Below are 9,350 nucleotides of genomic sequence, written 5' to 3' on the forward strand. Positions count from 1 at the left end.
TACTGTTTTCCAGATTGGCTACACCAGCTTGCATTCCCACCAACAGTGGAGGAGGGTTCCCCTTTCTCCGCATCCTCACCAACATCTGTCGTTTCCTGACTTGTTAATTTTAACCATTCTGACTGGTGTGAGGTGGTATCTCATTGAGGTTTTGATTTGGATTTCCCTGATGCCAACTGATGTTGAGCACCTTTTCATGTGTCTGTTGGTTGTTTGGAGGTCTTCCTTGGAAAAATGTCTGTTCATGTCTTCTGCCCATTTCTTGATTGGATCATTTGTTCCTTGGGGCTTGAGTTTAAGAAGTTCTTTATAGATTTTGGATACTAGTCCTTTATCTGATATGTCATTTGCAAATATCTTCTCCCATTCTGTTGGTTGTCTTTTGGTTTTGTTGACTGTTTCCTTTGCTGTGCAAAAGCTTTTTATCTTGATGAAGTCCCAATAGTTCATTTTTGCCCTTGCTTCCTTGCCTTTGGCGATGTTTCTAGGAAGAAGTTGCTGCAGCTGAGGTCAAAGAGGTTGCTGCCTGTGTTCTCCTTTAGGATTTTGATGGACTCCTGTCTCCCATTAAGGTCTTTCACCCATTTTGAGTCTTTTTGTGTGTGGTGTAAGGAAATGGTCCAGTTTCATTCTTCTGCATGTGGCTGTCCAATTTTCCCAACACCATTTATTGAAGAGACTGTCTTTTTTTTCCATTGGACATTCTTTCCTGCTTTGTCAAAGATTAGTTGACCATAGAGTTGAGAGTCCATTTCTGGGATCTGTATTCTGTTCCATTGATCTATGTGTCTGTTTTTGTGCCAGTACCATACTGTCTTGATGATGACAGCTTTGTAATAGAGCTGGAAGTCCGGAATTGTGATGCCACCAGCTTGGCTTTGCTTTTTCAACATTCCTCTGGCTATGCAGGGTCTTTTCTGGTTCCATAAAAATTTTAGGATTATTTGTTCCATTTCTTTGAAAAGAGTGGATGGTTTTTTGATAGGATTGCATTGAATGTATAGCTTGCTCTAGGTAGCATTGACATCTTCACAATATTTGTTCTTCCAGTCCATGAGCATGGAACATTTTTCCATTTCTTTGTGTCTTCCTCAATTTCTTTCATGAGTACAGATTCTTTGCCTCTTTGGTTAGATTTATCCTAGGTATCTTATGGTTTTGGGTGCAATTGTAAATGGGATCGACTCCTTAATTTCTCCTTCTTCTGTCTTGTTGTTGGTGTATAGGAATGCCACTGATTTCTGTGCATTGATTTTATATCCTGCCACTTTACTGAATTCCTGTATGAGTTCTAGCAGTTTTGGGATGGAGTCCTTTGGGTTTTCCACGTAAAGTATCATATCATCTGCAGAGTGAGAGTTTGACTTCTTCTTTGCCGATTCGGATGCCTTTTATTTCTTTTTGTTGTCTGATCGCTGTGGCTAGGACTTCTAATACTATGTTGAATAGCAGTGGTGATAGTGGACATCCCTGCCACGTTCCTGACCTTAGGGGGAAAGATCTCAGTTTTTCCCCATTGAGAATGATATTTGCTGTGGGTTTTTCATAGATGGCTTTTATGATATTGAGGTATGTACCCTCTATCCCTATACTCTTCACAGTTTTGATCAAGAAAGGGTGCTGTTCTTTGTCAAATGCTTTTTCTGCATCTTTTGAGAAGATCATATGGTTCTTGTTCTTTCTTTTATTAATGTATTGTATCACGTTGATTGATTTGCGGATGTTAAACCAACCTTGTAGCCCAGGGAGAAATCACACTTGGTCATGGTGAATAATTCTTTTAATGTACTGTTGGATCCTATTGGCTAGTATTTTGGTGAGAATTTTTGCATCCGTGTTCATCAAAGATATTGGTCTGTAATTCTCCTTTTTGATGGAGTCTTTGTCTGGTTTGGGGATCAAGGTAATGGTGGCTTCATATAACGAGTTTGGAAGTTTTCCTTCCATTTCTGTTTTTTTGGAACAGTTTCAGAAGAATAGGTATTCTTCTTTAAATGTTTGGTAGAATTCCCCTGGGAAGCCATCTGGCCCTGGGCTTTTGTTTGTTGGGAGATTTTTGATGACTGCTTCAATTTCCTTAGTGGTTGTAGGTCTGTTCAGGTTTTCTATTTCTTCCTGGTTCAGTTTTGGTAGTTGATACATCTCTAGGAATGCATCCATTTCTTCCAGATTATCTAATTTGCTGGCATAGAGTTGCTCATACTATGTTCTTATAATTGTTTGTATTTCTTTGGTGTTGGTTGTGATCTCTCCTCTTTCATTCATGATTTTGTTGATTTGGGTCATTTCTCTTTTCTTTTTGATAAGTCTGGCCAGGGGTTTATCAATGTTGTTCATTCTTTCAAAGAACCAGCTCCTAGTTTCGTTGATCTGTTCTACTGTTCTTTTGGTTTCTATTTCACTGATTTCTGCTCTGATCTTTATTATTTCTCTTCTCCTGCTGGGTTTAGGCTTTATTTGCTGTTCTTTCTCCACCTCCTTTAGGTGTAGGGTTAGGTTGTGTATTTGAGAGCTTTCTTGTTTCTTTAGAAAGGCTTGTACTGCTATAGACTTTCCTCTTAGGACTGCCTTTGCTGCATCCCAAAGATTTTGAACAGTTGTGTTTTCATTTTCATTGGTTTCCATGAATTTTTTTTTTAATTCTTCTTTAATTTCCTGGTTGACCCATTCATTCTTTAGTAGGATGCTCTTTAGCCTCCATGTATTTGAGTTCTTTCCAACTTTCCTCTTGTGATTGAGTTCCAGTTTCAAAGCATTGTGGCCTGAAAATATACAGGGAAGGATCCCAGTCTTTTGGTACCAGTTGAGACCTGATTTGTGACCTAAGATGTGATCTATTCTGGAGAATGTTCCATGGGCACTAGAGAAGAATGTGTATTCCATTGCTTTGGGATGGAATGTTCTAAATATATCTGTGAAGTCCGTTTGGTCCAGTGTGTCATTTAAAGTCTTTATTTCCTTGCTGATCTTTTGCTTAGATGATCTGTCCATTTCAGTGAGGGGGGTGTTAAAGTCCCCCACTATTATTGTTGTCTATGTGTTTCTTTGCTTTTGTTATTAATTGGCTTATATAATTGGCTGCTCCCATGTTAGGGACATAGATATTTACAATTGTTAAAGGGTCTATCCAACAAGAAGATCTAAGTATGATAAGAGTGTCCTTCCTCATCTCTTATTAGAGTCTTTGGTTTAAAATCTAATTTGTCTGATAGAAGGATTGCCACCCCAGCTTTCTTTTGGTGTCCATTAGCATGGTAAATGGTTTTCCAGCCCCTCACTTTCAATCTGGAGGTGTCTTTGGGTCTAAAATGAATCTCTTGCAGACAGCATATCAATGGGTCCTGTTTTTTTTATCCAATCTGATAGCTTGTGTCTTTTGATTGGGGCATTTAGCCCATTTACATTCAGGGTAACTATTGAAAGATATTAATTTGGTGCTATTGTATTGCCTGTAAGGTGACTGTTACTCTATACTGTCTGTGTTCCTTTCTCGTGTATGTTACTTTTAGGCTCTCTCTTTGCTTAGAGGACCCCTTTCAATATTTCTTGTAGGGCTGGTTTCGTGTTTGCATATTCCTTTAGTTTTTGTTTGTCCTTGAAGCTTTTTATCTCTCCTTCTATTTTCAATGACAGCCTAGCTGGATATAATATTCTTGGCTGCGTATCTTTCTCATTTAGGCTCTGAATATATCATGCCAGTCCTTTCTGGCCTGCCAGGTCTCTGTGGATAGGTCTGTTGAAAATCTAATGTTTCTACCATTATAGGTGACAGATCTCTTGTCCCGAGCTGCTTTCAGGATTTTCTCTTTGTCTCTGAGATTTGTAAGTTTTAATATTAGATGTCGGGGTGTTGACTTATTTTTATTGATTTTTGAGGGGGGTTTTCTGTGCCTCCTGGATTTTGATACCTGTTTCCTTCCCCAAATTAGGGAAGTTCTCTGCTATAATTTGCTCCAATAGACCTTCTGTCCCTCTCTCTCTTTCTTCTTCTTCTGGGATCCCAATTATTCTAATGTTGTTTCATCTTATGGTATCGCTTATCTCTCGAATTCTGCCCTCGTGATCTAGTAGTTGTTTATCTCTCTCTCTCAGCTTCTTTGTTTTCCATCATTTGGTCTTCTATATCACTAATTCTCTCTTCTGCCTCATTTATCCAAGCAGTTAGAGCCTCCATTTTTTATTGCACCTCATTAATAGCCTTTTTGATTTTGACTTGGTTAGATTTTAGTTTTTTTATTTCTCCAGAAAGGGTTTCTCTAATACCTTCAATGCTTTTTCAAGCCCAGCTAGTATCTTTAAAATCGTCATTCTGGACTCTAGTTCCGACATCTTACTAATGTCCATATTGATTAGGTCCCTGGCAGTCGGTACTGCCTCTTGTTTTTTTTTTTTGAGGTGATTTTTTTTCTGTCTTGTCATTTTGTCCAGAGAGAATAGATGAATGAGAGAACAAAATGCTAACAGGGTAACAATGACCCCAGGAAAATATACACTAAACAAATGAGAAGAGACCTGAAACCAGGGGAAAAGAAAAGGAAAGAAAGAAAAAAGAAAAAAAAAAGAGATAAAAACAAACAAACAAAAAAACCCAGAAATTGATCAAATATGATCAGGCTGGTGCATAGATCAGTGCCACACACTAGATTTTGGGCATATTTTGGTCTGTTAGAAGAAAGTGCCTCCCAAAATTTTAAAGAAAGAAAAACTTATATATGTACAAAAATAAGGTAAATATGATGAAGGGATGGAATATGACTGTAAAGATGAAAATTATAAAATCTTTTATAAAAGGAATTGATAAGTTGGTTGAAAAAAAGAAGAGAAATTTTTTTAAAAAAGGAGAGAATGTGATCGGGCAGGAGAGTAGAACAAAGGCATACACTAGAGATTTAGGGTATATTTTGGTCTGTTTGAAGAAAGTGTATCCCAAAATTTTAAAGAGAGACCAACTTAAATATATATACCAAAAATAAGGTTAACTACTCTGAGGATGGAATATGACTCTAAAGATGAAAAATAAAATTTTTTTTAAAAAAGGGATTGATGAGATGTTGGTTGAAAAAGGGAAAAAGAAAAATTAAAAAAGTTCAAAAAAAATTAATTTGAAAGATTGAAGAATCATGGTAAAAAAGCCATGGATTCTATGTGCAGTATTGCCCTAGCGCTGGAGTTCTGCCGTTCTCATTGATCGGTAAACTTGGTCTTGGCTGGCTGTTCTTGCTGATCTTCTGGGGGAGGGGCCTAATTTTATTTTTTTATTTTATAGAGAGAGACACAGTGAGAGAGGGAACACAAGCAGGGGGAGTGGGAGAGGGAGACGCAGGCTTCCCGCCGAGCAGGGAGCCCGACGCAGGGCTCGATCCCAGGACCCTGGGATCATGACCTGAGCCGAAGGCAGACGCTTAATGACTGAGCCACCCAGGCGCCCCCTGGCTGGCTGTTTTTGCTGATCTTCTGGGGGAGGGGCCTGTTGCCGTGGTTCCCAAATGTCTCCGCAGGAGCCGTAATTGCCCCGCCCTTGCCCTGGCCGGGCTAAGTAATCTGCTCGGGTTTACTCTCTGGGAGCTTTTGTTCCCTGCAAGCTTTCCATACAGCTTTGGAGGACAAGAGTGAAAATGGCAGCCTCCCAATCTCTGGTCCCTGAGGAGCCAAGAACTTGGGGCCCCACTCCTCAGTGAGCCCCCAGAGAAAAGCAGTCAATCACTCCCATCTCCCCGGTCTCCGGCCGCAATCCGTGCTCAGCCGGCCTGTGACCGAGTGTTTCTATCTCTGGCACCAAACCCCGTGTGGAGTCTCCAAACCCAGCAGATCCCTGCGGTGTGCTCCTGCATGGCTCCTCCCGGGGGGAGAAAGGGGAATCTCCCAAGATCCGCCGCTTGTTGGGTCCCTGCTGGAAGAGGGACATCTGGCTTCCCTGCTCTGATACCTGGGAGCTCTGCCACACTCAGGCACCCCCAGTCTTCCTGTGACCCCGAGGGTCCTGAGACCACACTGTCCCAGCAAGGGTTCCACCCCCCGTTTAGCCATCGGAGCAATGTCCCTCAGCGGAGCCGACTTCTAAAAGTTCCGATTTTGTGCTCTGTGGCTCTATCACTTGCCAGAAGCGGCCGATGGAGGCCCCCTCCCCCACCGTCTGTCTTCCTGAATATTGCCTCGGATTCACTTCTCTGTACATCCTACCTTCCAGAAAGTGGTTGCTTTTCTGTTCAGAGTTGCTGCCATTCTTTTCTTCTATCTCCTGTTGAGTTCGTAGGTGTTCAGAATGGTTTGATCCCTAACCAGCTGAATTCCTGGGACCAGACGAAATTTAGCTCTCCTACTCCTCCACCATCTTGCTCCTCCCCTAGAACATCTCTTTTTTTTTTTTTTTCATTATGCCTGCAAGACTTAAGTTCTTCAGCCACATTCTCACAGTTAACTAAGAATGGAACACCCACATATTTCAGAACTACTCTGATCTCTGTAAATAGTTCAAATTGGCCAAAAAAGAAAATTCTGTAATACTTTTAAAATAAAATAGCTATAGTCAAATCTAATTATCCAGCAAAATAAAAGTTTGTGTATGATAGAATAGTTACTTACAAAGTATTTATTAGAAAATGCTTTAATTTTAGAGGCATTTTGCATAATTACATTTTATTAGGCAAATATTAGAGTCATCTTGCTTCTCCTGAATAAACAATGTCTGATGATAATAAGGATAATTGAGGAGTGGGGTTGACTGGAGTTGGCAAATTTTTTTTCAGAATTTTAATATATGTCTTGGATGAAATGCAAAACCCCAAGTCACATCAGTGATTGAAAATTATAATTGAATAACTAAAAATAACAATCTAATCAAGCATATACGTACATTGACTGGGATATTGTTATTTTAAAAGTTTAGGCTCCCAGATTACCTCAAAATTTTTTGGTTTGAAAACCTTGTTTTAGAAATGTTACAGCAAGATGTAATGCTATCTAGCCACAAAGTCTGGAAAAAAGACTGTAGTAATGCCATTTGATTTTTAGGTGGGGAATATACTGTGCTTCCTTTATTTTAATCAAAAAATAATTTTAAGACTGATTTGAAGCCTTTTTTTTAAAGCAATAAAATAGTTATTTAGTTCAACACTTAAGATTAATTCCTCAGATGTATTTTGTAATAGAGTCACTCACTTTTAACTCTCCTCTACCAATGTATATAGATTTGAAATTGATGTCAAAATTTATCCACAAGGCTTGTCTTCCACCTTTGGTTTTAATGGAAATGACAGGAAGTGTGTTCTTCTGTGACACCATTGCTTGTGCTCGCATGGTCACTGCCTACTCTACTTCCCTTCTGCTGATGTGTCTGGACCACTTGCTATTGTGCTTGCAGTGGATTAGGAGTCCTATTCTGGCAGAGAAAGCAGCATGCATGTGTCTAATCTTTGGCCTTCTCCTCAACTCAGAATCCAAATATAGTTACATACTATTTTTACAATTGATGGCTCATGCTTTCATCTTTTCAGTTAGCACAGAAACCAGTTCATATCTCCTTCTGGGAAAAGAATCACCAGGATCCTGTAGTATAAGTTGGAGGAGGTTACAGGATGATGCAGAGAGAGGCCAAGACGAGTCTCAACACATAAAATCATGCTGTTATTTGTTGCAGGCACTAGGTGACACCATTGAAAGGTGTCAATAAAGTAGTGATGCCTGTGCTGTTGACAATTCTTGAGATCGTTGGTGGAGTGACTCCACCCCAAGCATAGTTTCTAGAGTTAGGTTTCTCTTCCTTTTCCCAAGATGTTTGGGCTCTTCTCCTCAAAACACAACACTGTCCTGTACTTGCTCTCTTGGGATGGGCTGCTTCGTTCAGGTTGAAGTTGTGCTCATACCAATTTCCCTTCATTATTGTTTACACCTTTGTCTTAAGCCTAAACCCCAGTTTAGATTTACCTTTCCTCACAGATACTTGATTTTAGGTGTCCGGTTTCTTTTCCCTGCTAGTTGATTTTTGTGAAACCCTTCTGTTCTACTCTGGTCTCTTTACCTTTAAATCTCAACAGGTTGAGATTTCTGTCTCCTCTCCAATTATATCCATTGCTTCTTATTTCCTGTGACGAGTGAGAAAGAACAAGAACCTCAAGAAATCAATCACAGTGAAGTCACCTGAGGTTCTATCAACACTTTTGCAGGTTTTCTGCCCTCCTCTGCTTTTCCCATAATTTGTGTCTACTTACCTGTGCTTCTCCTGGAGAATACACACATACATACATACATACATGATGATATATAACATCCTGCCTGATCAAGCACCTTTTTATGCCAGTATGTGTATACTGGGCTGGCCTTGGTCAAAATTGCAAATTCAATAAGATGACCTTCCTTCAATGTTTTTCATCTTTTCTCAGGGTCCCCTTGATTATCATCAATGGTTGCCTTCTTCCAAAAATCCTTAATATGTCCCCCTGAAACAGATCTTACTGTCTCAGATCAAGAAATTGATAATGTAATCCATTCTTGTCAGGAAGACCTAACCAGATCTTTCACATTTAGGGGTTTAGTTTTGACAAAGTGCTTCCTCTGGGTAACAGACTTGGGTAGCAGAAAGCTCACGGGGTTTATGGTTAACCTGACTCAATTCCAGAATCCTGAGAAAAATAAAATTATGAGAGAAGAGAAGGAACAGAATAAGTGTGCATTGATGAATGAGGAAAGAAAAGCTGGACTAGGGCTTAAGGTTATTTGGACTCTACTGATTAGAAACTGAAATGAATGGTGTGGTATTTATATTTAATGGGAGTATGCCATGAACTTGACCAGTATAAATACTGAGGTTTTTAAAAAGATATGCAGGCTGAAACTTGAGGGGAAATTCCAGGAAAAAAGTATTGCAACTTCAACCTTCTTAAAAAAAAGTAAATCTGTTATATAACAAATAAACCAGAGGTCATCCAAAGCAGATGCCAGTGAAAGATTTTACTACTGAATTCAGTAGAAGGAAGCATGCTCTATGATCATTTCCCTCTGTAGAAAAGAAGCCAACCAAATACTTGGGATACAAGCCATTGGAGTCTGAAGTGAAATCCACAAGTAGAAGGAATTTAAAGAGAAGGGAAACTCTCGAAGTACTAAAATAAAATGCTTAAGAAGTGAGAATAATTATTTGCATATCAGAGAAAAGATTGTAATGCATTAAATGAAAAATATTTCAGTTCAATTGTTCTATAATTCTAACTTGGTTTGGAGTAGGTTCTGATTCATCATAGTTTATAAAAAGTGTTTTGTTTTCATTGTCTTTTTTGTAAAGAGTAGCTTTCACATTTTTGACATAAATATACATGCATCCATGTGAATGCACATACCTATACACACATTTGTGC

This window comes from Phoca vitulina, unplaced genomic scaffold (assembly GCF_004348235.1).
Source record: "Phoca vitulina isolate PV1807 unplaced genomic scaffold, GSC_HSeal_1.0 scaffold4, whole genome shotgun sequence".
Classification (NCBI taxonomy): Eukaryota; Metazoa; Chordata; class Mammalia; order Carnivora; family Phocidae; genus Phoca; species Phoca vitulina.